Source organism: Ursus americanus, chromosome 7 (genome assembly GCF_024610735.1).
Source record: "Ursus americanus isolate L20-20 chromosome 7, mUrsAme1.1.p, whole genome shotgun sequence".
NCBI classification, from domain to species: Eukaryota; Metazoa; Chordata; class Mammalia; order Carnivora; family Ursidae; genus Ursus; species Ursus americanus.
The window spans coordinates 30,940,263-30,965,815 of record NC_142133.1 but is presented as its reverse complement, the minus strand read 5'-3'; the positions used below and the strand labels follow the sequence as shown (position 1 = coordinate 30,965,815).

Genomic DNA, 25,553 nt, shown 5'->3' with positions numbered 1-25,553 from the left:
GGGTCCGAGGCTGGTCGGGCGCGCGCACACACACACCGGCGCGCGGGCGCGCACGCCTGGGGCCAGGCGCCGACCGGGCAGGCTGGGCCGGGGCGGAGGGGGAGGGGAGCGGGAGGCGGCGCGGGCCGGGAGGTCGGAGGTGGCCGCAGCTGCCCGGATGGGGACTGCCGAGTCGGGGCTGCTTTCTTCCTCGGGGTGCTGCTGTCGCCTCCCGAGGCAGAAAGGTGACGAGGGCCGCGTCGCGCTGGCCCTGGGAGGCATTTAAAGGCCGCCGGGGCCCGGCTCGGGAACTGGGAACAGGGCGGGGACCCGGCTGGGCTGCCGCGGCTTGCTCAGCTTGCCCTGCCCCTCGGCCATTGGAAGGTGGCGGGAGGCTGAGAGGGGGAGGGACGGGCCAGTCGCCGTCGGGGCGTGCGGGAGGGCGGGGGTCCTGGGGGCTGGGATAGTAGGGACCAGGGCCTGCCAGGTGACAGGTGCTTGTGACACCTTCGCCCCTCCCTTCTAGCCAACCTCCTTCCTTCTGTCACGTCCTGGGGCAGGTGGAACTGTGAAGGCCGAGGTCAAGGGAAGACTGGACGGTGGGGACGGTATTCCAGAGCTCGAGATTTCTTTCAGAAAATTCCAACAAAGTGGAAGAGAAGATTTGTTCGGCCCTCTAGGGTAGAAAGATAATGAGAGGGCGCTAGACTTGCATAAATAAATATTTGACCCGAAAGCAAGAGGCAGAGAGGACTCAGGGTAAGGGCTTTTTTTACTCCCAGGAGGCTAGATAAGAATAGGCCTCTCTCTCCCTTGTGGACTGATGGGCGGGTCTGGGGGACCCTGGAGGCTCTCCAGGGCAGGGGCCTGGCTATGTCTTTCCAAGGAGAACTGCTCACAGTGAATCCTCAGCCCCCATTGGGCCCTGTTTTTCACAAGTCACCTGCTCAGTGTGGGCCAATAAGGTTCTCACTGGAAAACTTCTTATAAGCTTTGTGGAGTAGTTCCCAGGGGTACACCCCTCTTTTATTCCAAGGCACAAATTCCTTTTTGCATTTCCACATTAGGATGATTATGTAACTTCTTAGATAAAGCTGTATCCACATACCCTCTATTAGGTGACATCTTGGCTTAAACATTCCATTGTGTGAATCACCAGGGTGTTTTACGCTAATAAACAGGGAGCATGTGTGACCTGCTGCAGTCCCAGAGGGGCCCCCACAGGCTCCCTTCCAGCCAGTGCTGCTGGCTGTGTGGCCTGGAACATCACTGCAGCTTTTGCGTCTTAGCTTTCCCTTTATGGACCAGAGCTAATCGTGGTAATCTCAGTCTAGTACGGAGAATTACCTGCACACGTCTGTATGCCGCAGTCCTATGCTTTGTGTGCTCTGAATTAGAGACGCAAATGCAACACAGTTGTGGTTCACATTTTTTATCTTGTTTGCGAGTTTTAGCTCAAAATCACATCTTAGTGATTGTTTAAAATATTAGGCAGTTATAAGAAACTTTGGAACACACTTGGATATATCTCTGTTTCTGAGAGTCTGGTATGGGGAAAAACCATCGAAGTCATTTTTTGTCATTAGTTGAGCGTGACACAATACATCTCGGTGGTTAAAGAGCCTGTGCCCTGGGTTCACATCCTGACTCTACAGTTTACTAGCTGATGATCTTGAACAAATTTCTAAGCTTTTCTGTGACTTAATTTCTTCGTCTGTGAACCAGAGATGGCAGTGATGATGATAGTGCCTTCTTGTTGGGAAGATTAAGTAAATGGCTTCTCGTACCTTCCTTAGAATAGTACCTGGCACATAGTAGCACTTACTCTACAAAAATACTCAGTGTCTGCCATGTACCAGGCACTGGGGATCCAGCAGGGATTTTTTTGTTGATCTTGTAGTGGGGAAAGGCAGTCAATAAACAAATAAGTATATGATATGTCAGGTAGTAAAAGTGTTAGAAAAAAATAGGACAGAAAGTAAGGTGGGAGAGAGAGACAGGAAGTAGAGTGTTGTTATTTACATAGGGGTGGACAGGGAAGCCACCTGTGGTAGAGCGATGTTTGATAAGAGCCCCGAAGAAAGGGAAGGGGGAGGGAGTCCTTTGGAAGTCTGGAAGAGGTTTCTGAAGGGACAAGTCCCAGGCGAAGTATGTGAGGAGTATTGGGTGCTTTGACAGAAGAGATAAATAATTACAAATAGATTAGGCCCCATAGACCATGTGAGGGTTGGCTTTTACGTGAGAGAGGTGGGAAGACATTGGAAGTTTCTGAGCAAAGGAGTGACATAGTTTTCCCTCTGCAGCAGATGCATCCCTCTGGCTGCTGTGTGGAGTGGCCTTCGTGGGGAGGGGAGTGCCCATGAGGAAGGGTAGAAGCGGGACTTCTGCACCAGGCCAGCAAGATATCATGGCAGCTCAGACTCGGTGGAAGTGATGAAGATGTGAGAAGCCATGGGCCCTTGGTAAGTCCTAGCTGTTACTATTATGTAGCTTTGAGAGTTCATACTGACTTCTGAGCCTATTTCCTCACCTGCAAAATGAAGGGTTGGGCTCATTCATCCTTCCTTCTTAGCTCTTAGAAAGTTCTTCTGGTTCCTGAAAAGATGTGTAAATACCATCTGAATTTGAATGGGTTTGAGAGTAAGGGCTGCTAAATGAAAGCAATCTTGGGTTGAATCTTGGCTTGATAAGTGATTTTATAAGGTGAAGAAGAATCCTTTGATTTGTTTTGTAAATGGAGTTGAAGATATTTGGATTGCTTGAGATGTGTTTCTTGCATCTTGGGAATTTAAAGAATAGGAAGGTACTGAACAGTCCTAGAATACTTTAACGTGGAAAATTGTCTTTTATCCCCAAAATGCTTGATTCCTTCTCAGTCTACATAATGACTCATTTTAAATATGAAGAGGAAGGAGAAAGCCTAAGTGAATTTTTAATTACAATTAAAGCTGAGCAGAGTCAAACTGCTTTTTACAGGGAAAAGTTATTAGCAAATTAATGAATTATAGACCTTTAATTATTTGTAGTTGTGTAGGAAAGGATAGGCAGACTGCTCTGTGCTTGGATTTCAGGCAGTTGCGTCTAAAACAACATTAACCAAGACTGTGACCCTTTTATGAGAGGCACCAGTGAAGTTTCGAGATGAACTGCATTACTACTGGAAACTGCTTAAAAGGCTAAAGAAGGGGGGAAGGCAGTCAAACAGATGGTTAACATCAAAAAAGAAGTATAAACAGGTCTTTGAAGAAAGATTTTGCTAAATGATCTTCCCAGATGAAAATAGTAGATCACTTCCTTTTTTCCTTCCCATTTAATGTGTTTTCTTCACATGTGTGCATGCAGCATTTCTAATATTGGGAGGAGACTACAGCATTGAGGTCAATTCAACAACTATTTTATGGGTATTGTTTGGTTCTATGATACCATGGACCAAAAAGAAATGTTTGAAGAGGCCCAAGTCTTGTCTCTGAGGAGCTTACAGCTCACTCTGGGAACCAATGGCAGAATGTCATGGTTGGTAAGGTAATGAATGCCTAGACCTATAGCCTGAGCACTGAGTGGGGAGATTCACTCCCATTTGGAGGATTAAGGCAGCTTCCTGGAGGAGGTGGCAAATTTCTGATCGAATGTATACAGCAACTTCCACAGGCCCACAAATGCATGTCTTCAAACACCACATTGCAGCTCCTGGCCTGAATTCTAAATCTGCTCTTCTCTCTGGCCCGGCAATTGCTGATGCCCTGTCTCCAGAGGCTGCTGTTTGTCTCCTGCCCTGGTGCAGATAGACATGCCTCCTTCCCTTGCACTGTGACTGCCTTCATAGGCTTTCTGTGGGCTCTGATCCCCTCGGCCTGTCTTTGACCTTCTGACCACGTGTTTCCTGTGTGTGTATAGACACATTAGCTGGAGCAGGGTTTCTTAACCTCAGCACTATTGACGTTTTAGGCTGGGAAATCCTTTGTTGTGGGGGGCTGTCCTGTGTATTATAAGACGTTGAGCACTACAGGCCAGTAACACCACCCCCGACTCCACAAGGTGATAACCAAAGATGTCCTCAGACGTGGACAAATGTACCCCATGGGTTGTGGGTGGGGAGTGCAAAATTGCCCCCGGATTCAGAACCTGTTATCTAGAAGGTGCTGTACGATTCCCATTATTCATATTTTTATACATGATATGAAATTCACCCAGTCGAATCTAGAGTAGAAACTTGCACACCGGAAACGCCTTCTTTTCTACTTGGTGAGTCATGGCTCCTGATGCTATACGAGCACTTCACGAGTGGTCCCACAGAGAACACCTAAGATGAAGGAGGACCCGTGAAAGCCCCTGTAGCTGTAACTCCCAGCTCACAACGTCTTTGTGATATTGAGAAACTTGCATTCTGTTTTATCATATTGCCATGTTTATTTTTGATATAAACCTAATGTGCTCCCTACACCCCTAAGTACAGTAAAACTGAAGCATCCCCAAATGTTTACCTTCTTTTATCCTGTGGCTTGATGCCCTCCCCACCTCAGACCCCAAAGGTTGGTTATAGCCTATTTTGAGGACTAAGACAGTACACAGTTTTATAGGCCCGTCAGGCTTGCAATTCTCCATCATTGTTTTTGTCAGGTCAGTCTCTGCTCGTGATAAATAGTCATGTAAGCCACAAAATACACCAAGTCAGCGTCCTTTTGTTTACCTAGTTAGGTAGGAGGGCGCACATTTATCAGGCTGTTTTTCTATATTTCAGTACATGATTAAAGTTCTTAATTATTGTAGGAACTATGGTCCCCGTTATCAAATAATTATTTTAGACATGCACACATTTGTGTTGTACCAAAGTAATTAGGGAACAACCATAAAACTTGGCAGTCAGCGGCAGTTCCTAACATTTCATTATTTTCAGTTTATTTATGAGGAAACTAGAACCAGCCTCCTGCCTGTGTTTTAATTACTCAGCACAAGAGGATTGCTTTCAGAAAACCTCCACGCTGAAGAAGATAATAATGAGCCCATCCCCCGGAGGGGTTCAGGGCTTCAAGAGGAACTTGCTGTTTCCTACCCAGGGGATGTCACCGTGGGCCCTTTAGTGCACCCTGTCCTAAGAGCTCACTCCTGGGAAGGGTGACAAGAGCTGGCGGGGTTGTGAAGGCGTTCTGCCGAGGAAAACAGAAAGAACACTGCTTCTAGCGTTTGGAACTGGCAGCATGAATGAAAGATATTTTAAGATTCTTTCCAGCATGGCATTGGGCGTATCCTGAGAGCCAAGGATGCGCTTCTGCGCCTTCTCCCCAGCCTCACCTTTCGACGATTCCAAGAGGCAGATCTGGTCTTCAGCCAGTCTTTTTGCCAATAAAGAATGTGCTGGGCCTGTGTGACGACGCCCCAGGCCTAATTTCACTCTTCTCATTATGCTTGATGTTTCTGTTTTCATTTGCTGGTTTATAGTCCTCCCTTTTATTGCCTCTGTGATTTTACTTTCTTGTTGTCAAGTGGCATAAAGGGTTTCTTAGTTTTTTAGTTTCATGGAAACTTGGGTGGCTCAGCTGGGGGGAAGGAGACCAACATTCAGATTTAGGAGTCCTTTGGAGATTCCCAACTTGTGGGGAGGAAAACTCAGGAGGCACGCTGCCAGATGGGCATTTGGCTTTTGGAGGAAATGTGTTTGGGTGACACAGATTTCTGGATTTCTTAAAAGGTGAACTACACAGAGTAGGGATTAACACAGCATAGCCTCTGAGCAGACCACCAGCCCAGAGAGACCTGGAAATTTAAACTTGGCATCCAAATTTGACCAACGAAAGAGATTCAGAGAAAACAGACTTCGTGTATTTATTCATTCATTCATTATTTATTTATTATGCTTTATGGAGTGAGGCTCCATTTTGGTTGTCTTTATGATGATTTTTTACTTTCCAAAAGAAAAAAAGAAGAAGAAAAACCACCATACACATGCTTGCCCTTGAAATACTTGTCCTCCTCATCCATGTGACTTTCTTAAGGGGATCTTCGTTCTCCTCCGATTGTAGATTCCTCTCCTGCACACTGCCTGTTCCGTCTGAAAATATTCAGAGTGGGTCTAAGAGTCCCCGCCAACATGGCAGTATAGCCCAGAAAATAGAAATAAAATGTTTTGAATACAGAGGCTGGTTACATTCCCCTTGTAATCAGATAACACATTTTCTATCTAGATTTAGATTATCTGCTGCATGTTTATTTTAGGTCTGAATTGTTCAAATGATTAATTTATCTCACAGAGAAAGATGAAATGAAGAGTTGAAGAAATGTTTTAAAAAGCAAAAGAAGTTCACACTGGCAGTCTATACTGATGAAACTCATCACATTTCATTCATTCACAACCTTGGCCTGGGTTGGCTCAGTGTTGCTCCTACACCTAAGAATTAGTTGGAACTCTATCAGTTCAGTGGGGCTTGGACCAGGCATGACTTTTCAAGATTTCTGGCACGTGTGTGTGTGTGTGTGTGTGTGTGTGCGTGTGTGTGCGCGTGTGAGGGCTGGGTTGAATAGGGAGGGAGGGAAATTGTCAACTTCTCTTAAAAGCCAATCCTCATTTTAATTACCAGGGATAAACACAAGTAAATTGAGGAGAGGAAACAAAGGAGCTGCCTTGGCTGTTGATCCCATCCCTAATTTAGTGCCAGGGAAAACTCCATCGAGAGAAGAGAGGAGACTCATGCTTTAAAAAAATGTTGGGTTTTGTTTTGTTTAGTTTTGTTTTTGAAATGAGTGAGGCAGAGACACAAGTATTGAATTAATATCCTTTGAAGCTTTCTCTGTTAACCAATGTCCCCCTTCACACTCATCTGGGATGTGCCCTCGCACAGCTGCATTCCTGGCCAGTTCTGCCCACCTCACACATCGGTTGTATTTAGTGATGCAGAATGGCTCATTTCCCTGTAATCCCAGCTTCTCCCCGGGACAGGTTGGCCCACTTCCTTCCTGGCCTTTTAGATGCCTCCCTACTCCTTCCATTAGCTCTGGGCTCTCCTGGGCAGGCTCTTCCTCCACCTGTCTTTAGTGAGTAGGTTCTCAGCCTGAACGAAAAGTAAAGACAAACACATCCTGTTTACATTCAGTCCTTCTTTGGGAGGGAAGTCCTTGTCTTTCAGGAGGCCAATACTCACCCTTCTCTTTCTTTTTGGCAGATAAAGATTTGTTTCATTGAATAACTGATCAGTGTTATTGCCGAGGCCACTACATACAGACAAAAGAGAGGAAATTAGATTTCTTGGTCTCTTCCTCCTCGGACAGAGTCTTGATGATCTCCTCCTTCTTGGCCTGGAGCCGCTCTTCACAGCCCTTGTGTGCTTCCTGGGTCTTGGATCTGCGTGCCTCAACCCGGTCAGCCAGAAGCTTCTGGATGTGCTCCACGAGAATCCGCTCGTTTGCGAACACCTAACCCTTCGCTTTCGGGTGCAGGCTGTGATAGGTGGGCCGGTCAATCTCTGGCGCAGAATTCTCATCCTCCTCATCCAGGTCACCTTCTCAGGCATTCCAGCATGAGCAGTACCTTCTCTCTTTCTTCTGGCGGGCCAAAGTGTTTTTCCGGCACCGGGCGCAGGAACGGACAGTCACAGGCTTCCGGATGACCAGCCCATCTTTGATCAGCAGATCAGCCCGGATCCGCCGACGGGCATGGGCATTGGCGAGCTCATTGGCCTCCCTGGGGCCAACCAGACCTTCTTTTTGCCGCAGCAGAAGACCCCGGAGGCAAGCCTCTTCTGAAGCTTGAGCATATCGTGACTGTGGCTGCGGTTGCGGGAGGAAATCCATCCTTTCTTGTCACTGTTGACAGATTGATGCCGTAGCCGGGATGGGCCAAAAAGTGAGTATCATCCCATTTCAAGCCCAAGTGATATAGCCAACAACGACGAGAAGTTACAACCAAAGATTGGCTCTGGATGATTTATACAGACAAGCCAATGCCAGGTGATAGTCTGAATGGAAATAAGAAGGAATGGGCTTAGTGAGGACAGACGATGGGTGCCATTTCTGAGTATGGGCAGGATGAGTGTTTTTTCAGGTCTAGTGATGGTTTTACTCTATAATATTGTTCATTCTCAGTGGCCTCCTGGTGGCACATAAAACAGCCACAGATTCACTTAAAAGCCCTTTGAAATAATTACACAATGCTAAAGTACAGCGTCACCCAGGAATCCATATCTTTTAGTAAATTGTAGCTCAGCTTCCTTCTTCAATGTTGAGCTTGTGTTTAGCCAGCATGGTCTTTTAAAAAATAAGTTATATCACATCAACCCTCCTTAAGATCATTTGGTGAGTTCTCATGGTGTTTGGAATGAAACTTAATTCCTTTCCTTGGCTTTTAAGGCCTATGGGATCTGGCCCTATGTCTCCAACTTCACCCGGGGGCCACACGCTCCCTTGCTCCTCTGCTCTTCAGCCAAAACTGGCCTCCCTGCTATTCTCCCAACAGCCAAGTACACGTATTCCTCAGGGTCTTCTCAGTAGCTGTTCCTCCTGCCTGGAATGTGCTACCCTAGGCACTTTTCTGATTTGTCATCCTTCCATTCATAAGTGTCCCCTCCCATGAGACGCCTTCCCTCGTTTAGGCCCTGGCCAGCGCTCTTTACCGTATCCTCTACTTCTCCACATATTTAACCTCCATCTTTAATTGTCTTGTTTATCAGTTGGCACGGCCTTTCCACACCAGAGGGTAAGGGCCTCGAGAGCAGGGTGTTTTCTTTCTTCGTCATGAAGTGAGGTGAAACCCGGCACAACCACAGATCTACAAGATGAAATACAACCTCAGAGCTGTTGAGGACTCCAGGGTCCCAAGACCAGAGTCCGCTCATTTCCCTCCCATTACACAGCCTGAGAACAATCCGCCTTGGGTTGTAAAGACAGGACTGAGCTGTCCTTCCCCCCACTGAGAAGTCTTGATTTTAGAAGCCATTGGAGTTATATCCAAATTCATGTTAGCCATAAGGAGACATGTGGAACCTAAATTTAAAATGTCAGAAAATACCCTTGTAAGCAATAAAAAATTGAGTTGGTACGATCAAGCACAGAAAAGATAAGAGTGAAAAAAAATCCTAAAGCATAAACACAGCAATACAGTAGTTCATACTAGCTGTATTTTCCTCATCCCGATTAGGGAGACTCTCAGGCTCTTTAAAGTAACCTGATACTGAACATTAATTATAACCTCTTCTCTAAGGGGGATGGGTGGTGAGGGTGCTGCCTTTCCAGACTCCTTACTTAATTTTATTTAACAAGCACTGACAGAGTGTTTACTGTGCTCCAGGGACTTCTCTAAATACCTGACAAATGCCATCTCACGTTGTGGTCTTTGGAAGCAATAGTTGAGACAGAGTTTGGGATGTGAGATGCTTATTAGGAATTAACACCTTGGAAGAGAAGGGGAGAAAGCAGGAAAATGCCAGACTGCAACGCAGGGTCAACAAAGCCTCGGCCAGGCTGGCGGGGAGCTTGAGGTGAGGGCTGCCCATCAGAGTCCTGCATCAGACCAGAATGGCCTGCCTTAATGCCTCCCCGCCCCCTGCCTCACTTGGTCACCAAACTTGGGCTCCCCTAGGAAGGGCATGGCCTTAGGCAAGTCTGCTGCCTGAGACGCACTGAGGTTGCTGGGAGCTGGAGTCCATCCTTTCTGCACGGGGGCGGTAAGTTCTCCCTTGAAGGGGGATCTGGGCAGTGAACCTCTGAGTCTGTTCAATTATTAACTCATTTAACCCTCAGACAATCCTATGGGGGTAGGTCCTTTAATTATTCCCAGTTTACAGATGAGAAAATGGAGGCATAGAGAAATTAGTTGGCTTGCCAAATTAGGTCAGGTAGCAGAGCTGAGGTTTGCCCCAGGCAGTGTGGCTGCAGCAACAGAGCTCTTAACTGCTCAGCTCTGCTGCCTGAGCTCTTACTTCTGAGAGGGTGGAAGACAGCCTAAAAACAGTAACAGTAGCAATATTGTTTGTTATTAGTTCTTTCTAAAGTCCTGCAAGCCTGCCTCTGTGTGTGTGTGTGTGTGTGTGTGTGTGTGTGTGTGTGTGTGTGTGTACATGTGCGAGTGCATGCATGCCTGCCAGGTACTGGTGAATTTATTAAGAACAACATCAAAAGAATGATCATTTTGGGTTGCCTACTACATTTGAATATTAAATCCTGCCTGTAAAAATCTAAGAATCAGGACTAGATGCAGAGGGACAATGACTGGGCTTGAAGTCCAGAACAAGATGACATGTGCTAAGCTTCTCATGTTGGCCTGGAAGAAGAAAGGGCCCCTTTGGAGTGTAGAGTGAGGGAGTGAGAAGAAAGGCACTAAAACGCAGGGCAAGACCAGTCCTGTGCTCTGCCAGTCACAGGAGTGAGGGGTTAGCTAAAAACGCCCGAAGGAATAGCAGGTGGCACCATGGGAAGAGGGTAAAGGAAGCAGAGCGAGGCTCAGCAGATGTGAGCACGGTGGGCCCTGGGCCCTTACAAGGGTGCGTGAGACAGTACGACACTGTCAAGGACCAGGAGGGCAGCAGACGAGGTGAGAGACGAGGGTCTGGGCTGCTCCGCAGAAGAGACCTGTGTGGACTTTGGGGAGGAGAGAAAAGAGGAAATCCAGTAGAACGTTTTTTCCATCACCATTTTTGGCATTATACACACACATTCTCTTTTAAAGATATTTTTAAATCGTTTCCTATACTATGGAATTGGACTCCTTATTTCTAAAGACCGGGCTTAGGTAAGGGAGAGATCCAAAGATGAGGAGTTCTTATTTTGGATGACGCAGAACACACATCTCCCCCGTGTGCGATTCTGTGCTGTGCAGAGGAGCTCACCAAGCAGCAATCACTATCCTTAAGACTTTCAGCTCCAGTAGGATTTAGTGGCTTCGCATTCCTTCTTCTGGAATTTGGTAAAATCGCCTCTTTGAGCCCGAGAGAGAAATTTTGTTTTAATCCCTCTCTACCTTTATTTATATGTGAAATCCCGGTTCAAAAGGCTGGAAGAAAACTTGGTAGTAAGCGCTCTTTGCAAAAATAGTCATCAGGAAGAACACTCAGCGACATGCTGTATAGACTGCCCAGCAGACCAAATGTGTTCTCTGAGCCGAGGGACTAAAGAATTCTACTTGGGATCTGAATAAAGGTCATTCTTGCTACCGACCTGACTCGATCGCCATCACTGACCCTTATGCTAGCAGGTTCTTTTCCTTCTCCCAAACTCTGTCCCATCCTCTTACGGATATTTCAACAAGATCTGCCCATTATCATAACACCTGAAGCTGTCTTAGAGAAGTTACCCCATAGCTTGCCACATAACAGTACTCTAAAGAATTCACAAAGCAAAGCAAGTATGTAGATGTTTAAAAGTAATTTACAGCTACAGGAGAACTCATGATGCCAAGTACAGATCTTAGAGTAGATATTCAAACTCCTTTAGGACACTGAACCAAACTGGGAGAACATAAAGAGGGGTCTCTGTATCCGGAGCCCAGTGTGGTTTTAATGCCATCCTCTTGAAAACAAGCATGGTTTCAGAGAGACACAGCTGTTTCCTGGAGCAAACCGTTTGTATTGGGGGTGGGCGAGAAATAATTTCTTCCTGAACTCTATAGGATTTTACTGAAGAATGTGTCCCCAAATGCGACAGGCCTTGTGAAGGCAGAAGCAGGAATAAGTCTGGAGGGTCATTGTCTAGCAGGAGGGGTTGAGTGATGGTGGAAGGGAGAGGAGATATCTTGAAATCCTCATGCCCTCCATTTCTCTTTGATGATTCTGAGCTGTCTTTCTGCAGTCACTTCTCTGCTGAGCTTAGTGCATGGGCCCCAATGGAAATGAGCCCGGTCCCAGGTAGTACTGAAAAGGTGGGCTGTTTCAGGATTTGAGATGCCTTATTTAGTCCTTAGAAGCTGCACTCGGAAGCTACCTCTGCTTCTAGAACGTTTGTCTCTCCCAAGAGCTAGATTTAGTATCAAAAAGTGAACTGTTTGGGGGTGCCCGGGTGGTGCATTCGGTTAAGCCTCCGAGTCTTGGCTTTAGCTCAGGTTTCGGTCTCGGGGTTGTGAGATGGAGCCATAAGTCGGGCTCCATGATCAGCGGGCAGTCTGCTTGAGATTCTCTCTTCCTCTGCTCCTCCTACCGCCCCGCACCCTGCTCTCTCCCTCTCTCTCACTCTTTTTCTCGCAAGTCAATAAATAAATCTTAAAAAAAGGAAAAAAGTGAACCGCTTCATTGAATGCTGTTCTCAAGCAAAACCAGGATATGTTCTTGCGAAAAATCTAAGCATTGGCCCACTTAGAGATGAAGTTGCTCCATCATAGGGAATGCACATCTAACAGTTTCGTGGATACTGCTAGGTTTCTGTCCAGCGTGGTTGTACCAACTAAACACATTTTCTGCTCCCATGTGTGATGCATCTCCACTCAGCTGAACCACCTTAGGACGAATTCATTTCCCCCTTCTAAAAAACAAAGACAAATGCAACATCCAGGTCACCAAAATCTAGTCTCTAAAAGATGTTTGCTGACAGATTCAAAGTGAATTTAATGGCATCCGATAGAGACCCCCAGCCCTGTGCCTCTCCCCGTAATGCTGGCCACACACATACTCCAGTCTGGTGTTGTCCTAGAATTAACTGTACACTTCTTTCATGAGATGACATTCAAGCCATGAAAAGACGGCAAGGTCAGCAAGGGCTGGAAGGGAAAGTGAGTGTAGCTCATAAAACCAAGAGGCACTTAAGATTTAACAAGATTAACAAGTGCTGTTGAAAAGACCTACTCCGCCTGAGTCACAGAGGGGGAGAAGGGCGCCAGCTCAATTCTCTTGGCTTTGCTGTCACACGGGTGGAAAGCTCCCGAAAGGCTTGCAAGAAACTGCAAGAAAGCTCTTTGGAAAATATCTGCATCTTTCATGGTTATTTCTCTTGGGCCTTTACAGAAAGAACCAGTCACTCTTTTTCACCGTCCCAGTTGTTTGCTGTGCACGTTTCTGGCGTCTGCCTTGTGGGGACGGTTGTGTCTGAGGTTTGCTCGGGCTCTTACATTTCAAGTCATTTAATATACAGAAAACTCACACTGGATTCTTCTGGAACAATTTCTACTAAAAAAAAATGTAATGGATTAGGCAACGGCAAGCTGAGAAAGACAATCCATCCCTTTTCCAGGCTGTGTGTAAATACATGAGTTAGCGGAATTCACGAAAAAACTTGGCATTCAAATGCCTACCGACCTTTTTGTCGCTGGGCAAAAGCAGTTTTTAGCTTTTATAACAACTGCCGTTTTCAGGACACGCCATGTTTTCTATTTCATGTGCTGAAATTTGGCTTTAAATGCTTAATAACCAGAAGATCGCAGGGATGTTGGGTAATTCCTGGGAAAGCAATTTGCTAAATGCTATAAACATAGAACGAATGCCCAAAGGTATGCTAGGTGTATATGCACATTGCAATACAGACAGGTAAATAGAGCATGGACGTTTATTTGGATAGCTTTTAATTTAAGGCACGTAATTTAAGGTTTTCACGTTACGTCCATGCAGGAGTTCCAGGTGCTCTGCCTGATGGTGCAGGTGGCTTGGTGCTTCCGCTAGGTCAGACGCTTCTGCCTGTTTACCTAATCTCCAATCTCCCTTCTTCTTTGCAAGCAGAACCTATTTTGAGGTGAGTGGCTATTTGCCAACTAATAAATTGTATTCCCCAGGCTTCTTTGCTGTTGAAGGTAGTCATATAATGTAGAGCTGGCCAACGGGATTTATTTATTTTTTTAAAAGATTTTATTTATTTGTCAGAGAGAGAGAGCGAGAATAAGCAGGCGGAGCGACAGGCAGAGGGAGAAGCAGAGTCCCTGCTGAGCAGGGAGCCCGGCTCGGGGCTCAATCCCAGGACCCTGGGATCATGACCTGAGCTGAAGGTGGCCGCTAAACTGACTGAGCCTCCCAGGCGCCCCTGGCCAACAGGATTTAAAGAACCCTGATCGATGGGGCTTTCAGAAAAGCCACTGTTTTCTCCCATAAAAAGCTGGCCTGTGTCTTTGGTTCGTTTTTCTTTCTCCTTCTTTCTTACAGAGAACATGGGCATAATGAGAGCAGGAGCTATGTGCTAGTGATGGTGCAGCAGGAAGGTAGGAGAAATTGGTCCTTGATGGCATCAGAAACCCTTGGACAGCGAACCCTGCAGTGCTGCTGCTACAATTCTTACGCCAGGGAAATAAAGCACTTGTTTTAGCCACTGCAGTCAAGTTTCTGTTTCACGCATCTGAAGCACTGATACGTGTTGCCTAATTTCCTTAGAGCAGGGCACTGACCCAAGGAGCCCTGGTTCTAAACAAGAGTGGCTCAATTGTCCCATGATGTCACTCCACTTAGGGTTTAAGAAAGATCAATCTTCAAACATACTGAGGGTTTGATTTGGCAAAAAAAAAAAAAAAGAAAGAAAACTCTGAGATTCCTCTCCTAATGCTTGAGTGGATTGTAGTAGCCACTGTGACCCAAAAGGCAAGAAGATATTTGTCTCATGGTCTCAACTTGGCAGAGATTTAGTGGAAGAAGGTAACCTTATGGAGTCTGTCTGTGCACCCTGGTCATGCTCATGTCAAAGGTTCCCCCTCCCAACCATCCAACAAGCTTCCCTAGTAAATGAGAACATCAAGAACAAAAGTCAGTTTCATATCCTGTGGCACCAAAAAATCAAAACGTCCTTAGTGTGTGTGCAGCTGTGAATGGGCCCACGGACGTGTGTGCCTGTGCACTGCTGGTACCGTCCTTCAGCATAGATGAGGGACCTAGACCTTCTTTTCCCTCAGTTAAAGGTCTAGTTTATGTTGTGTAAATATGCATTTTAGTTTGGCAAATAGAAATGGGCCCGTGGATTGACAGGACAAGAATCAGAGTGGTGGACTCTTGTCTGACTCTCATAATAAAGCCCTTTCTCCCTCAAGAGAGAAAGAATGAGAAGTGTCGGTAGAACAGGGAATAGTTCAGTCTGAGCGGGTATTTGAGGCCTGTGCAGGACAAGGCTGGAAAGGCAGACCCAGGGTCTAATGGGGGTGCCGTGGGGCCAGGTTCAGGAGTTTGGAATTTATCCTGTAGACTGGCTTTTCCCAAAAGCTTCCTTAGAACTCGAGAGCAGTGGGATGGCTCATAAAAGGGCCCCGCGGCCGGATAATTTGGGGACTAGACATGCTGCATCACTCTCTCTTGAAAGCTCACACTCTATAATTACATAGCAAATGCTGAGAAGTTTTGCATTCAAGGAGCTGGTTAAAATCAGTCCTGGGTTCCTCTCTCCCCTACTCCCCTCCTATTACCTGTTAGCAGGTATATGCTTTGGAAATTGCTGCAGGGGCAGTGGGGAGCCATCGGAGGTCTTTGAAAAGACTAATGTAAGCAGCTGCTTTGGAAAGATTTTTGAAAGCAATGTACAACCTGGATCAAAATTTGGGGAAGAGGGTGCTTGAAGAAAATACTAGAGGCAAGGAATCATTAGGTCAGGGGCTCCTCAACTTAGCTACATATTGGAATCATTTGGGGATTAAAAAATTCCCAGACTCCACTGCATTTCTAGAGGTTCTAATTCAGTAGGTGTGGGTTGCGTGTGGGAGTGTGTACGTGTGTCTGAGTGTGAGAATGTGTGATTCTGAAGCAAAAGCTAGTGTGGGAATTTATGAGTCCAAATTAATTGTGAGGATTATGATAGTCCGGTTGAAAGTTTATGAGACTAGTACTTGCATGGAGGCAGCAGGAGTAAAAAAAGTGGGAAGGATGCAGTAAACTAAGTAAGGCAAGAATCTACATGCCTTGGCAAGTGATCGAATGTGAAGGTGGTATAGAACAGGGAGACATTCAAAGAGGTTTGCAGCCTGGGTTATTGGGAAAGGTGATGGTATCACTAGTGGAGGTTAAAGGTCAGGGGGCCAGGCAGTATTCTGAGATAAGAGAATACTTTGGTCTTGGATATGTTTAGGTTGAGATGCCCAGCATATATGAAGGCCTACCGGGCAGCTGGAAATGCAGGTTTCCAACTCAAGGGACAGTGATGCTAGAATTATCTGACAAAGACTTCAAGTAGCCATAATAAAACTCTTTCAGCAGTTACAAACATGCTTGACACAACCTCAGCAAAGAAATAGAAAGTCTCAGAAAAGATTAGAGGAAATAGAAGCATAGGAGGAAGAATGAAATGAACTGAAAAATATAAAATGAAAACCAAAAAAACTCGGTGAGTAGACTCAACAGCAGAATGGAGGAAAGAGAGGAAAGAATCTGTGAACTAGAAGAGAAAACAATAGAAATTACCCAGTTTGAACAACAGAGAGAAAATAGACTGGAAGAAAAGTAAAAAATTAATGCAATAATTCAAGGAAAGGAAATAAAAAGCATAGGCATAGTAAAGAAATAAAACTATCCCTATTTGCAGATAACATGATTGACTGGGTAGAATATCCCTAGGACTCCACACACAGAAACCCTCCTAGAAGTAATAAGTTCAGCAACACCGCAAGAGACAAGATGCAAACTAGGTGCAAAACAACATGCAAAGATAGATTGTACTTCTGCGTACTAGCGATGGACACATGGGCCCTGAAATTAAAATTATAGTATCATTTATAATTGCTCAAAGAAAAGTGAGAGAAATGCTTACATGTAAATCTAAGATGATACATTCAGGACTTTATGGTGAAAATTACACAACACTTAAGAAATCAAAGAAGACATAAATAAATGGAGACGTACCAACTTCATTGATTAGAAGACTCAACAGAGTAAAGACGTCATTTCTGCCCAAACTGATATGCAGGCTTAGTGCAATTTCCATCAAAATTCCAGAAAGAGTTTTGTAGCTATAGCAAGAGTATTCTAAATTTTGTATCAGAAGGCAAAGGAACAAGAATAGCTAAAATAATCTTGATAAAAAAGAATTAAGTAGGAGGAATCAGTCTATCTGATTTCAAGATTTATTGTATAGCTATAGTAATCAAGACTATGTGGTAATATTGGTGCAGACATAGATAGATCCATGCAACAGAAAAAAGTACCCAGAAATAAACCCATGCAAATATGCCCAACTGATTTTGGACAAAGGTGCAAAAGCAGTTCAGTGATGAAAAGAGAGACTTATCAATAAATGGTGCTGTAGCAATTGGACATCCATAAGCTAAAAAAAATTTAACCTTGACCTAAGTTGCACACATTATACAAAAATTAACTTAAAATGGGTCATGCCTTTAGAGTGTAAAGTGTAAAACCATAAAACTTTTGGAAAGAAACATAAGAGAAAATCTTCAGGATCTTGGTCTAGGTAGAGAGTTTTTAAACTTGTCACCAAAAGCACAATTCATAAGAGTAAAAATAATAAATTAGACTTCATCAACGTTAGACGCTTTTGTTCTCCAAAGGGCCCTGGTAAAAGGATGAAAAGACAAATTGCAGACAGGGAGAAAATATTTGTAAACCACATATCTGACCAAGGACTAGCATATAGAATATAGAATAACTCAACAATGAAAAAACAAAGAATCCGATTAGAAAATGGGTAAAGGCACGAATGTATATTTCACTGAAAAAGACATACAGATGGCAAATAAACACCTGAAAATATGTTCAGCATCGCTAGCCATCAGGGGACGGCAGATTGAAACCACAGCACTACACACCTATCAGGATGGCTAAAATAAAAAATATAGTGGCAATACCACCAAATGCTGGCGAAGATGTGAAGAAACTGGACCTTCACCCATTGCCAGTGGGAATGTCATGTGGCATAGCCACTCTGGAGAACAGTGTGATGGTTTCTTTAAAAGATAAAACATGCAACTACTATACAACCCAGCAACAGTGCTCCTGGGCATTTATCCCAGAGAAATCAAACCTTACGTTCACACAAAAACCTGCCCGTGAATGTATAAAGCAGCTATATTTTATGTAAATGTGTCTTTAAGTCTCCTAGACTAATCTTTTTAATCCAGTTTATATATTATAAATTTCCTATATAGAACTACATTATATATTTCCTATATAGAAATTCTGGAGTCACTACTTCTGCCTTTGTAGACTGAAAGAGAAAAAAATATATAGAAAATAAAACCAAGTGCTTGATTTGAAGACTTGATACTAAGCCTTCCAGGGAAAGGAGAAATTATACACTATATAAACCCCAAGGAATTACATTGCTGCTCTTGGAGTCATTGATTTGAACCTGGACACGACTGGACATAATTCAGAGTCCTGAAAAATTAAAATGTTTAAAAAGTTTAATGAATATTTATTGAGCAGGTACTATGGCTGAAGCATGAGCTTTTGCATTAAAATAGCCTCTGCACCTGCTCCTTTTGCACAGTGCGCACAGGAGCCAATTGAAGTGCAGAGAGGTTTAGATTACATTCTACTTTGTGCTACGTGCTTTGATATTCAGCTGTTGTATGATTTAATTCTCCCTGTTAGTCTTGGTAGAGGTTTCCTACCTCCTGGTTTCTCAAGTCTTTGGCCATCATAAGGAAGATTATAGTAGGGGTGCTCTGAAATAGGACCTCCAAATTAGGACAATGAATTTTATAGAGCTGTACATTAAAATGTGCAAAGAAAGGAGGTCTCGAAATATCAATCTTTGTCCTATTCCTTCTCCCCCTTCATTCTGGATCCTTTCTTTAAGGGGCCTGTTAGAGTCAGAAAGCAAAGAGAAGGGGCACCTGGGTGGCTCAGTTGTTAAGTGTCTGCCTTCGCCTCAGGTCATGATCCCAGGGTCCTGGGATGGAGCCCTGTGTCAGGCTCCCTGCTCAGCGGGAAGCCTGCTTCTCCCTCTCCCACTCCCCCTGCTTGTGTCCCCTCTCTTGCTGTCTCTCTGTCAAATAAATAAATAAAATCTTAAAAAAAAAAAAAAGAAAGAAAGAAAGCAAAGAGAAGAAAATCCTAGTATTGAGGTTATTGTATGCTTCCAAATCAGGTCCTTGCAAATTAAAAGACAAAGCTCTGAGGGCCTTGGGGCACAGAGTTCCTGCCATAGCAAAGACAAGAAAAAGGAGAGAAAGGAAAAGCTATCCCTTGCTCAGCTGCCTACACTCCAGGGAGACTACTCAGCGATCTCATGTACTGGAGGGAGAGGGAGCTGGGGGACCTTTCCACAAGAGCTACTCTGTACCATTTGACTGCCAGGAACGGAACCCCATGGCAGTTCTCCTACTATTATAGGCTGGGTCATGTCCTCCTAAATTCATAGGCGGAGGCCCAGTACTTCAAGATGTGACTGTATTTGGAGATAGGGCCTTTAGAGGTGATAAAGTGGGTGGACCCTGATCCAGTCTGACTTGTGTCCTTATAAGAAGAGGAAATTTGGACACACACAGAGACACCAGGGATACATGCACACAGAGGAAGGACCACGTGGGGACAGAGAGAGAAGGCAGCCATCTGCGAGCTGAGGAGAGAGGACCAGGAGAAACCAGAGCTGCTATTACCTTAATCTTGGGCTTCTAGCCTCCAGAACTGTGAGAAAATAAATTTCTGTTGCCTAACCGTCGAGTCTCTGGTGTTTTGTCATGGCAGCCCTCGCCCAATGGCAAGACTAAGGCACTTGGCATCTAGGGAGGGTCTCCCATCAAACACAGAAAAGACACTGTCCTACACCCAGTCACTTTGCTGAGCTCCATCCCCGCCACCCTTGACAAGTCTGCTCAATAGCACCCCGGGGCACTGGTAAGCCCCTTCACAACAGAGGGTCCGTGGCCCAAGAGGGGTGGGGATCATGTGGGAGGGAAGACCCAGCAGAGGTGCTTGGGTGAGGCCGGACCATGGAGAAAACCTTCCTTTCTCCAGGTGCAGAAGTTCTTCGGGGTGGGTAGAGCTGCGTCCCTGTAGATAATGATTAACCTGACTGTGTAGCAGCCCGAGGCCCTGGGGGACAAGGGTGAGGGGAAATTGGTTTCTTTCTCTCTTGGGGCTGAGGATTCAAAAGTTCTCTCAGTTGACTTGGTGGGGAGTGTGTCTTGTCTAACCAGACTCAGGGTGGCTTAGAGGGCCAGTTATGAAGTGGCCAGTGACCAGCGTGGGTCCTGGGCAGCGGCCGTCCACAGTGAGACCCACGGGATCGCATTCCTGAGACGGCCCTGAAAGCCTTGGGTGGGGATCCAGTGAAAGGCTGGCCTCTTGGGGTGGTTCAGGCGCTCAGGTGGTGTCTGTTGGGCGCGAAGGGACATCTGGGTGACAAGGGGCTCTGCTTGTGACCTAACGTTTTCTCACTTTGCTCTGAGCCTCAGCTACCACAGCAGTTTTATCCTTGGAATTTTCAGATCTGGATTTGGTGCTCAAACTGAAAAGTAAGTGATGAGATTGTAGATGTTGGAGTGAAAGGAAGTCCATGGTTTTATGCATGGGTAATGAGAGGAAGCAACAAATTCTTTCCTTTTTTTTTCTTTAAACTTAAGTCAAAATAACAGTTGCACAGATGAGGGTGTGTGTGTGTGTGTGTGTGTGTGTGTGTGTGTGTAACTGGGGCTGAAGTCTTAACCACCGTGGATATTTTTAAAACTTGAGGAGAGGCACAATGAGGGCTTTCGTAGCACTGAGATCTGAGGGAAAGGTCCAGCCTGGGAAGGAGGCACTCCTACTTTCAGCTAAACCCCAACTTGTTTTTTTAACCCCAACTTCTTTGCCTATAAAGTGGAGAGGTTGGATTAAATGGTTGCAAAATATTGTAATTCTAGGAGTTGTCATTTTACTTAGATTCTTATAAGTATTTAGTCAAACTCTCCCTGTCACTATGTTCCTCTTCCTGCAGGTCGGCCGGCTGTGTGTGCGTGTGTGTGCACGTCGTGCGTGTGTGCTGTGGGTATAGTGTGTGGTGTAGGTGTGGCATATATGTGCATGTGTGCGTGTGTGTGCGTGTGTGGGTGGTGTGTACAGTATGTATGGGTTTGGTGTGTCATGCACTACTTACTCTTGCTGCCCAGAACAACCCCCCACAGTGCCCCATTTACGCAGGATTTCCAGATCCTTCAGAAATCCTCTCTCCCCCACCCGCCAAGTAAGCAAGAACACATGTGAGAAGCCCTTGTCATCCCAGTGCCTCTTGGGACGCAGCCAAACGGCTGGAATTCCACGCTCTAGAGAAGCAGGGACGTGGCCGGGCAATGGGAAATTCAGTTTGTATTTGGAAGCCAGATTCCTTGTCTCAAACCTGAGAGGGCAAGACAGGTGGAGGCTGGGCTGCTCTTGCCAGCAGCGTGGGGCGTGTGTGTGCGTGCGTGTGTGTGTGTGTGTGTGTGTGTGTGTAGGAGGTATCTTTCATAAAAACCTCTATCGTTTCTAGCATTCTGCCATTTACATGCGTGTTTGCGATTCAGACCCCGGTTTGGAAAGCAGCCTCTTCCCTCTGCCTCTCTCCCTCCAGTTCTGTTGTTCCTCATTCACCTCTCCAGCCCCCTTTCTCTTTTGCTCCCCAGCAGGGCATCAAGCGCCTTGTGGACACTGGCTCGGGGTTCTTAATCGGCTGCGTGGAGAGGGCCGCAGATCAAAGCAGGGAAGATTAGAAGCTCCACGACCGTCAGGCTGTGGGGCCTCGGAGTCTTCGATGCTTTCAGCTTTCTGGCTACGGGAGGGTTTCCTCTTGAAGGAAAGAGCTGCCTGGGTCCAGCTCGCCTTTCTACATCTGTGCCCGTCACGTATGGCTGCTTAACCACTCCCCCCACATTCAGTGGCTTTAAACCACAGTCATTCATTTTGCTCATGAGTCTGTGATTTGGGCCGGGCAGGGTGCCCGCGGGGCACTTGCTGGGCAGCTGGAAGGTGAAGGGTGACTCTGCAGTTAGGGCTCAGGGTCACCGAAAACTCCCTCCCTCGCAGGTCTGGTGTCTGTTGCTGAGGCCTTAGGCAGGACCGTGGCCTGGAACACCTACACGTGGCTTCTCTGTGGGACCGGCATTCTCGTGCGCGGCGGCCGGGTTCCAGGAGCGAGTGTCTGAGGAGACGAGGCGAAGTGCACGTTGTCCTTATGCCTTTGTCTCAGAAGTCATTCAGCTCTGCCGTACTCTGCTGACCGAGGCAGGTACGCAGTTCTGTCCAAGTCCAAGAGGGGCTGACGTAGACTTTACTACTCAATGGAGGAGGGTTCAATGTCCGTGGTAAGCACAGCATGTGTACCATGTGTGTGTGTTCATGTGCATGTAGTGTGCAAGGCACTCTATGCAGTCGTGTCGTGTGCGTGTATTAAGCGTAACGAGCACGCCCTCTATCATGGCAGCCACGCTGGAAAATACAATCTGCCGCATCGCTTTCCACCTGCAGTATCCCTTTCTTTGTCTCTTACCGTCCTGTTGGTTTAAATTTGTGGACAGTGATGCAATTTGCAGTAAGGTTTGTGTTATCACGTGGGTGCTAAAGCTTACACTTTTGCTTGAATTATGTGGCAGGCAGAATGGCCTCAAAATAAACTTCAAGATTTCTGCTCCCTGGTGCACATGCCCTGAATAATCCTCTCCCCTTGAGTGTTGGGGGAGGGGCTGTGAACATGCTGGGGTTTTACTGGGATGAGTAGGGTACGTGAGATAGCAAAGGTGAAGGGATTCTGCAGAGGTTATTAAGGTCTCTCATTAGTTACTTTGGGTTAATCATAAGGGAGATTACTCTGGATGGGTCTGACATCATCAGGTGAATCCTTTAAAGGAAGGTTTAGCCCTTCCCTAAAGAGAGAGAGTCTCCTGCTGGCTTTGAAGAAGCAAGCCGCCATATTGTGAGAAGGCCGTGTAGCCACACTATGAGAGTGGCCTCTAGGAGCGGAAAGCAGCCCAAACAACAGCCGGCAAGAGAACAGGGACTTCGGTCCTATAACTGCAAGAAAATTCTGCCAACAACCTGAATGAACTTGGAAGAACTCCAGATGAGAACACGGCCCAGCTGACATTTTGATTTCAGCTTTGTGAGACCTGAGCAGAGAACCTAGCTACTCCACACCAGGTTCCTGACCAACAGAACCACGAGATGATAAAACCAGCCAGCCAGTTTGCGGTAATGGGTTACACAGCAATACAAATGAACACACATCATAACCACGAGCTCCGCTGGCAAGACGACTTTACTGAGTGGGTAACTGGAGAAACACACGGCAGATCCAGTAGCGGACTGTGCACATGTCTGAGACCCAGCTCAAATGTCACCTCCTTTAAGCCCTTCAAGGATTCCCTTCAGCCAGAAGTAATCTCTTGCATCGGAAATTCTATAGCGTTGTTTGTACCTCTTTTGCGGGACTTCTTATATTCTACTTGTAATTGCCAGTGTATATGTTTTGTCTCCCTGACTGGATCCTCAGGTCCTCTCTATGGAAATGGTGTCCTTTTTATTTTTGTGGCACCAAGGTACTTGGCATAATCTTTGCATATCAACAAATGTTTATTGATAGTTTATTAGGCACTTTTCTCAATGATAGAACTTCAACTTTTATTTATTGAAGCTGTTTGAGAATGTATTTTGATGTAAGGAGAATCAAGAGATGGTCTTTGTTATTGTTTTACGGGTGTTAGTTTAAAATATCAAAACCAGGGGCTCCTGGGTGGCTCAGTGGGTTAAGCCTCTGTCTTCGGCTCAGGTCATGATCCCAAGGTCGCAGGATCCAGCCCTATGTCGGGCTCTCTGCTCAGTGAGGAGTCTGCTTCTCCTTCTCCCTCTGCCTGCTGCTGCCACTGCTTGTGCTCTCTCTCTCTCCAATAAATAAATTAAATATTTTTTAAAAATGATTTTATTTATTTATTGGAGAGAGAGAGGAGAGAGAGCACAAGCAGGGGGAGGGACAGGGAGAGGGAGAAGCAGACTCCCCACTGAGCAGGGAGACTGATGTGGGATTCGATCCTGGGACCCTGGGACCATGACCTGAGCCAAAGGCAGACACTTAACCCACTGAGCCACCCAGGTGCCCCAATAAATAAAATCTTCAAAAAAAATAAAATATCAAAAACTAGCTAAGCATTCTGGTAGTCATTTGCAATCAGTGGGAATGTTTCTGTCACTTGAGATTCTGAAATGAAGCCTATGAATGTTCATCAAATAGATTTTGGTTCCCAGACTCTGAAACTCTCTGCCAAGACAGAATCACAGATCCATCTGAGTAATCTTTATTTTGATCCTACAAAGGGAGAAAAGAATTTCCTAAACCACTGGAACAAGCTGCTAGTTAGCTCTAGACCACCATGTGCGTGAAGGTAGGGATGAAATGTCTTCTTGGAGCACGAAATATAAGTCTATTCAGAGAAACAAGTAGCCTTTAACTACTCTTTTGAATTTAGTTTTGGGACACCAAACACAGAGGAAGCAGAAAGGCCAAAGAACATAAAATAGTTATAAAATGCTTCTAGGATGGCGGAAGAAGCCAGCAGCTCCCAGGGAACCCCATACAAGCTGTGATCAAGGACCTGCACACCATAGGAAACTGTTTTTGGCAAGCATAATTATTCATAACAAAAAGCATTGCCATTAATAATCTTTGTACCTTTTATAAAAATAGAATTGTAGTGCCTTGAGGGATTCTATTGGGGCCAAGTTATTAATCAGGTCCATGCATATGTGCTTTAGGGGAGTGCCAACTGATTACTCTGGGCTCAAAAACATCTTTCTAGGACCTCCAGATCGGGGCTTATAAAAATAGTGAGTAGAAACACTATATTTATATCGCTCCTGAGAATTTGCAGAGTTTCATATATATTATCTCACTATGCCTGGGGATAGGCAAAAGCTTTCCTCTCCTAATTTGGGCTCCTAGGAGCAGGTGAAGTTCAGGAGCCATGACTGTTAAGGCCTCAGATGGCATCTACTTTGTTTGGAAATTAACAGCGTGTGTCTTGTTCTGGCTGCTAATCTCCCGAGGCCCCAGACATCAGGAGCCGACAGATCCGATCACTACTAGTTAGCATCAAGGTGGTGTTAAAGGCCTGAGTCAGAAATTAATCACGCTAGTTATTCTCTGGTTCACCCTGTGGTTATCCCCATGGTCAATAATGAAACTGGATATGACAGGTCCAGATTTTCCATTTCATGTGGAGGACGAGTAAGCACTTGTGAAATCTACCAGGAATTATTTTCCAAAAACCCTGGTATGGGATCTGGGGTCTTTCTGCTGTTTAGGCTCTAGACAATCTTACGAGCTTATCGGGTACTTATCCCTGTAAATGACTTGCAAGCTAAATGTGTTAGGGAAGAAGGCTGTAGTATTGTGTGTGTGTGTGTGTGTGTGTGTGTGTGTGTGTGTGTGTGCATGTGCATGCATGTGTGTGTGTGTGTGTGTGTGTGTGTGTGTCTGGAAGGAGGTGGGACAGTAAGAAGCTGAGAGCCCATATCTGCTGCTCCCTTCCCCCACTGTATTGGGAGGGGGCATGGCTAAGAGGAAGGAAACAGTGTAGGGTTTGAGAAGTAGGAAGGCTGGGATAAGTAAGCAAGGCCCATCCATCTCTGCCCTAGCTGCACTTGGAGAGATTTTTTTTTAAAACTCAGATTTCTAGATCCAGCTCTAATGAATCACAGTCTCTGAGGGTGGGGCCCAGAAACCTGCATTTCAGAAAACCAAGTAATTTTGATGTACTGGTAGGTTTGCAAATCACTGGCATAATAAATAACAGAGTACAAGCA

At 45.7% G+C, this 25,553-nt stretch overlaps 1 long non-coding RNA gene and 1 pseudogene across 2 annotated transcripts; one reads left to right on the top strand and one right to left on the bottom strand.

The window, feature by feature from the left end:
• Positions 1-6: 6 nt before the first annotated feature.
• On the top strand, positions 7-23,892 carry LOC123785990 (uncharacterized). 2 transcript variants are annotated; one of them, XR_015725200.1, is made up of 3 exons: positions 7-224; positions 2,283-2,441; positions 21,786-23,892. It is a non-coding gene; the product is annotated as an uncharacterized LOC123785990 (long non-coding RNA). The 2 variants fall into 2 exon arrangements; XR_006777844.2 differs by lacking the exon at positions 21,786-23,892 and adding an exon at positions 4,874-5,367.
• LOC123785987 (large ribosomal subunit protein eL19 pseudogene) lies at positions 5,781-8,937 on the bottom strand (annotated as a pseudogene).
• Positions 23,893-25,553: the final 1,661 nt, after the last annotated feature.